We start from the raw sequence: 7,576 nt of genomic DNA on the forward strand, positions 1-7,576 counted from the left end.
ACGTCGCCAAAGCGAGAATGAACAGATAACGTAAACGTAATCGGTAAAACGTAAGCACGCCAGCGCAAGCAGCGTAACGCAAGCCCGCCAAAGTAAGCGGCGTTACGTTAGCACGCGAGAATGAACGGCGTAAGGCGATCCCGCGAGAGAAACCAGCTTAATGTAACCACGCGAAGTAATCGGGGTAACGTAAACAGGCAACGAATCGTAAGCGCGTAACGTAACAACATGAAAAAAAGCGGCCACATACAACCACAAGATGACAAGAGAGTGAGCGGCGCAATGTGATCATAAGAAAGAGAGCGGCGTAACGTATGCACAAGATTGTTTGCGGCGTGGGGTCACTGAGGTGACCACAATACATTAAGCGGCATTTCGTAGCCACTGGAGAGTGTGCGGCGTAATGTAACCACTCGGAGTTAAGATGTGCAACGTTATCACAAGATAGTGAGCTGCGTAAAGCAACCACAAGTGAGTGAGCGGCGTAACGTAACCCCAAGATAGTAGGCAGCGTAACGTAACTACGTTTGAGTAAGCTGCAAAATGTAACCAGAGGATAGCGAGCGGCGTAAAGTAAGCGGAAGCGAGTAAACGGCGGAACGTAACCGCAAGAGTGCAAAGGCGTAACGCACCCACAAAAGAGTGAGCGGCGTAACCTAGTCACAAGTGAATGAGCGGCGTAACGTAACCACGCGAGAGCAAACGGCCTTACGTAACCACAAGAGAAAAATGCGGCGCAAAGTAACCACAGGAGAATGAGCGGTGTACCGCAGCCACAAGATCGTGAGCGGCGTAACATAACCCCACGAGAGTAAGGAGCGTAACGCCCACGTTTGAGCAAGCGGCCAAATGTACCACAAGAGAGCGAGCGGCGCAATGAAATCCCAAGAAAGGGAGCGGCGTAACGCAACGACAAGCGAGTAAGCTGCGCAATGTAGCCACGTGCGGCCAAATGTAACCACAAAAGAGTGAGCGGCGTTACGTAACCGAAAGACAATAATCTGCGTAAGGTAACAACGCGGAAATAGGCGGCCTAAAGTAACCACAAGAGAGTGAAAGGCGTAACGTAACCACAAAAGAGTAAGCAGGACCACCACGCACCACGCGAGAGTACACACAGCAACGTAACCACAAGTGAGTAAAAAGTGTCAATCAACCTCCGTTGGATACCGCGGCGCGTAGCGCGCCGCGGTTGTTGCTAGTTACCATGCAGTTACACAGCAAACGGTAATCCGGTGTCTTTCTTATTTAATACGTTTGGCATTAGAGAGGCACCAGCTATGACGGACTGGCTCTGGTGGATGGCATTACAGTGATTACACGGTCTGTCAATAATATTTAGTATAAAAGTTGTAACTTTACCAGTACGTACGCCAAGATCATATTATTACAATCCTCCGTTGTACTTGTACATGACGATAAGCTTATGTATTCCCGAACAATGAACGCCTTCCCTTTTCCTGGCGTTTTTGCTTATAATTTCTTAGATTTCTGGTTAGTTAAGAAGCTGGCCAAAAGCTTGATTGTCAGATCCTATAAATAACAGGTTTGTCAGCCACGCGCCATAAGTTGTTATTACATCAGCTGAACCCCACCAAGGGCAGGAGAGATGACGTATTTACTTTTACAGTTTGGAACTAGGTATTAGCTTAATTCTCCGTCTCGGACTTTCCTTAAGACGCACATCTTCTACCGGATGCATGGATAAGGAAACGTCAAATAATTGCAGCAGTCTTTGCCGGGTCCTAATCTATGCCTGTTGCGGGGTGTTTCCAATTAGACTAATAACTCCTCGAAACCTATTTCGCTATTAACAAGCAGTTATTAAGGAACCCGATGGCTGCTCTGCCCCGCCCTTATGCCAAAACAACATTGAGTTGGATTTGGGCCAGAGGTGATTCATAGCATCATTGTTAGAACATACGTTATTTAAAAATAATTGTTATGGTTTTAGCAATTTCTCTTTCGTTGCAGGCTATAATCCATTGTTTTCGTTATGACACTTTTAAGCATGCCCTTTGTGAAGACTGTGTGGTAACCTTGCTGACCTTGCAGTTGGCAACTATATTGTTGCTAACCCAGATACATTTGCGTTGTTCGCTAATTAACAACCTGCTGGCTACCGGCAAAGTGGAAACGAAGTCGCATTTTATGATTACAGATACATAAGGGTCGGCCAAGATTACCTTTGCCTCCCGTTTGCCTTTGCCTTTTCACTTTGCCTTTTTCAACTTCACCTTTACCTTTGCCTTTGCCTCCGTCAAAACCTTACCGTCTCGTTTCACCTTTCCGAACGCCGTTTTAAATAACCTTTGCCGTCGATTATCACCGTTGCGTGACACATCACCGTCAAACACTTTACCATTTTCGGAATTTTTTACGTTTGTGAATTAATTATTACGATATAATTAGAATACGACGGCCCTAGGAAATGTACTGTCAGTTTTATCGATTTGCCCTAGCAATGACAATATGTACAGTATGGTGACAGTGATGTTATACCGAATTCCGGCATTTCGGCCCATAGAAGATTTAGGATTTTTGGATTCTGTGCGAGTGGCGTTACATGGAAACTTTTGGAGAAGCACAGCTTTTATGTACTTGGTTCCAACTAGAAATGGTATTCAGTTGTTTTAGCGCTGAGACCTGCTGAATCCCATTTGAATACAGACTACAGGCTACTCCAGGAAACATTCACGAATTATCAGAATTCAGAAGCTAGCTTCTGAATTGTAATATCCTGAATGTGTCCTAGAGTAGCCTGTGGTCTGTGATTACAGCATCTGAAGTGTTAGTACACTGTAGCACGAGGTCGCGCTCGTGCAATGTACCGGACATAGTGCCCTCCCTGCCGGTGCCTGTAAAAAATGATCCAAAACATTACTAACACGTTACACTTCAGATGCTGTAATCACACATGATCCGAAAATCCTAAATCTTCTATGGGCCCTTGTTACGCCAAAATGCCGCAGTTCGGTATATCATCACTATCACCACTTTGTCGATGCTAGGGCAAATCGATAAACTGACAGTACAATTACTATCGGCGTCGTATTCTAATAATTAGAATACGACGCCGACGACATAATTATTATGTCGCAATAATTAATTCACAAACGTGAACAACAAAAAATTCCGACGGTGATGTGTGACGCAGCGGTGATAGTCAACGGTAAAGGTTTTTTAAAACGGCGTTCAGGAAGGTAAAATGAGACGGTAAGGCCTTGACGGCGGCAAAGGCGAAGGTAAAGGTGAAGTTGAAAAAGGCAAAGTGAAAAGGCAAAGGCAAACGGGAGGCAAAGGTAATCTTGGCCGACCCATACATAACACTCCTTTAGCTAAAAAAAATGCTTTGTACAAGCTTGTCCCGTAATTTCCATCGTAAAGGTACAGCTAGCGCGAGATTTGCGCTTGAAACGATGGCCACGTCACTACGCTTATCTGATTGTCAATCCGCTCCGTAGTTAGATTGTCCATTACCACACCGACTGTTTCTTTGCCACCTTATGCCAGGCAGTTACTGTCATTCTCATTCAATTATATGGCGTGTACCAAGTCACCAGCAAGCCAAATGCATGTTACGTGTCTAAACAGTGTGGCGTGGCGCGCTGTAGTACGGATTTACGCGCAACACGTAAATTTGTAATGTTCGCTGTTCTGATGCGATGGAAATTACGGGACAAGCTTGCAAACAACCGTCTAATACCGAGTAATAAATTATAAGGGCAACTGGCCTGTTCAAAATATTACGCTGCTTTTATTATCAAATTTTACTTAGTTTTTAATGAAGTGGTTTTTAAAATTTAATATGAAATTGCTGTTTAATTGTCCTTCCGCTTGACCTATGGTCTGTAAATTTTTGTATTGAAGATTTCGATTAGAAACGGCCTATTTTCAAATTTGAATTCCCGTTTCTTCTTGCACCCAGCATTTCTGGGTTAAAACACCTGTTGCCACAACGACCTTGTATGAAAATACGAGTATTTTGTGGGAATTTTACGGTAATTTGGAGAAAATTTTCTTAAATTTCCGGTAATTAAGCAATCACCAAATAATGAGCGGTTTGTTTTGGCCGGAATATAATTATAACGGCGAATATAAGGTTCACAGGTAAGTCGCATCAGAAAGCCGCCATTTAATTGTTCAAGCAAAAGCGTAAGCAGCGCGACAGAAAATCTGTTGCATCCAATAGTCAAATTACCGTTAACCTAGCCTTTTGCCGATTATAATTCCCCCTATCAAAAGCGGCAGCACAGTCAGTTCTCAAAATTTCATGGAAATCTGGTATCTGGCGAAAAACAAGGCCCGGATGAAGTGGCCTCCAGGAATTTTGTTGATCAAAGCGCATTTTAGCTGCATTCTCACGAACTGCTTGCACAACATCGAGTGGATGCGCGACTCGACGCTAACGAAGGTTTGCATTATTCCTGAAAAAGTCTCCCATACGATGAATTATACTTTGCCACCTCTCCAAAACGCGCCAGGTCATCAGAATTCAAAGCGGCTGTATGCTTGGCATCGGAAAATATAAAACACTGTCTGTCAATTCGACCCGTTAAGCTAACGCTTAATGAGTGCTTAGATTTCGCGCTTGCGGCCTTTGCCTAACTCACTTTCACTTCAATCACTTGTATACGATGCAATCAACCGCCGCCATCATCGTGTTGTGGGCCGCCGTCACGCTGCTACTGCAGTACAGCGCGGCGCAGTCTGGGAACGCACCGTCGAATCAGATCAGGGCGCAATTGACGCTGGAAACGGCGCGATCGAGGAGGAACTCCGACACGAACCCAGCGACAAGCCGGTAAGGCCAGTTTAGTATTTAAGCGGCTTACATTAGGATGGTGAAGCAGGTTTCAGTGGAACGACCTCCTCAGAAATTAGTAAGATAACCTTCTAACCTGAGACACTTTTATATCATGCAATCAATGCCGTGCAAATCCAGTAACCTTAATTTAGGACACCCTCCTTTGTCTGCTCTAATTACATAGCTTTTTAAATCATAGTCGAGTGATCATCTGTTCTGTTAACTGGTTCATTTTGTGTAGTTACCAGCCAATGTAAAAGTGGCTTGGTAATGTGATTTAGCATGGAATTTCATGTCTTAAAATTATTTTGATCTAATTCTACGTGGCGCACAAATGGGTTTTCTGGGTGCAGACGGAATAACTTGTAATATCGTATACTTAAATGTAACATCGTTACTTCGAAAGATTCTATTACACACAATTTTACCACATTGATCTGTCTCAATTACGTATCATAGGAAGTATACTTTACTTACCTGTGGTACAACGTATTAGGCATTAACTAAAAACATCACAAATCATCACATACGTATCGTTGTGGGTAGACTGCATGAAACACGAGTCTTCGCATCCCTTCCGTCGCGCACTACACACTATCGGTCACGGGAAAATTAGTAACGAGTGGATCTGTCTGTGAAAGTACGTCCTATTCTGCCGACCCATACTTCTTTCAGTTCCGGCTTTCGCTCTTGGTTCAACTTAAGCAGCACTGTACGCAATTGAACCGTGTTTCCGCCAGTATACTCGTAATGATCAGATATTAAGACATATCAGGCAAAACTATTTTCGATAAACACACTAATTTTAATAGAAATTATCTGTTAGTGTTAAGGTAAAGTGAGCATTAGCATTAGTTTTTGTGCTAGCGGATTAACGGCAACTACATGAGTACTCAACGTAGCTGTTAGTTGCGCTTTTCATCTCCTGTAGCCGCAGGAAGGGGGCGAGCAGAAACGCATCCAGGTGTTTCTTCAGTAGAGTAATCAATTTAACTGTATCCACTGCCATAGGATTGTCACCGAAGCAGCATTGCACAGTGAAATTACCAGCGAGCTTGTACCGAATACTTTGACATTTCCTTTGCAGTTTCGCTCTGCCCGATTTCCTGTTGTTCATTCTATGTGATGACTCATTACTATTTTGGGGCTGTCCCGCGTGTGAGAAAAACTGCCTAAACCAAAACCCGTCGCCGTTATGCGCCACTTGTTTGGACAAAACCTGCGTCTGCAGACCAGAACTATATCGTACGGGACGAGACACGCCGAGATGCGCGCCGCGCAATAGCCTCCTTATCAACAACTGCCAAGCACGCCCCATTCCAGGCAAAATGTAGCCAACACCAGAGAGCGGCGGCGCCAGGGATTTTATGGAATGGCAAATGCATTTGCATTATTAATTTGTAGTGAACTAGGATTTCATCACCGGATGCTGATTTCGATGTGCTTATCGTGGTCGCTGGAGCAGTAATTTAGTAATACCAACAGAGTCGTGTTTTTTTGTAAGCCAACTGGAAACTGAACCGCCGAGGAAGAATTTTAACAATAATCATTTTTACCTGGCAATTTGTGCGTGTGCACGCTTTAACTGTGTCCATTGCACCAAGATACTGAAGCCACTGCACTACGATAACACTCTGCATTACTAGCCGACTTGTAATTAATGTGTATTTTACTCGTATGTTCGAGGAAGCCCGAGAGATGCGGGCATGTAGAAATCCTCGGCTAGGGTTGATAAGATTGCGGCTGTGCACCTGTTTGGTGCGGCTAGGGTAAGGAACCGGAGTTCCTTACCCGGTAAGGAACTCCGGTTGCACAACTGGAGCGTGCTCGCTTGCCGGTTCCCTTTTCCTGCGCCAAAAACCTTCGCTTGACTAGTCCTAGCTTGACTTTAGACAAATACAGTAAAACCTGCGTACATTGAACACCTGCGGTTCCAAATTTTTCGTTCAATGTAGACGTCTGTTCAATGTACAGAACAGCTGCTCCAGGGGGGCCGCCCTTGGGGGCAGTGATTCTGTGCACTAAAGCTGCTTCTGAGGGCGAACGGGCGCCGCCTCAAGGCGGACAGCCCCGTTAGCAAGCCTTTTATACGCAGTTTTGGAAGTTGTAACAAACGAATGGCTAGTGTATCTGGTCCATTAAGCGATTTTCTTGTATTTCTTCGCTCCCGAAACCAGATTTTGGCGCTTTGTTCATTTTCCAAAGGTCTAAATATTAGCTAAAAATAAAATTCGTTCCAGTCAATTTGTTCAATGTTCATTTTAGGGAGGTGTTCAATGTACGCGAGGTCCCCCCTGTGTTATAGTCTACGAGACGCGCCGGTTCCGTAATGACCGTTCAATGTACACCAGTGTTCAATGTACGCGAGTGTTCAAAGTCACAGGTTTTACTGTAACAACACAAAGTGACCAGTCGGCTGGTAAACAGAAAACGTTAGTGCGCGCTAGTTCTCAAAACAGAAACGAAGGCTACGCATGCAACGATGAAATCTATTTACAAAATAATACCATTAAATGGTGAACGCATGGCTGACGTCGAGAGACGGACAGTGGGCTGACAGAACGGACAGAACGGCTGACAGAATAATCGTGCGCCACATTGGTATCAATTACGCACGCTTAAATGGACATTATTTCACCGCTTACATGCACCGGCTTTTTCTGACGCTGGACGGTCTGGATTTGTAAATGCTGATCAAGTCTGAGCTGTTTTTCTCTGCCTTGAGCCACATTTACCTTGTTCCCACTAACGAAACATGCTTGCACGATC

The sequence above is a fragment of the Paramacrobiotus metropolitanus genome, unplaced genomic scaffold, assembly GCF_019649055.1.
Source record: "Paramacrobiotus metropolitanus isolate TYO unplaced genomic scaffold, Prichtersi_v1.0 Parri_scaffold0000058, whole genome shotgun sequence".
Lineage (NCBI taxonomy): Eukaryota > Metazoa > Tardigrada > Eutardigrada > Parachela > Macrobiotidae > Paramacrobiotus > Paramacrobiotus metropolitanus.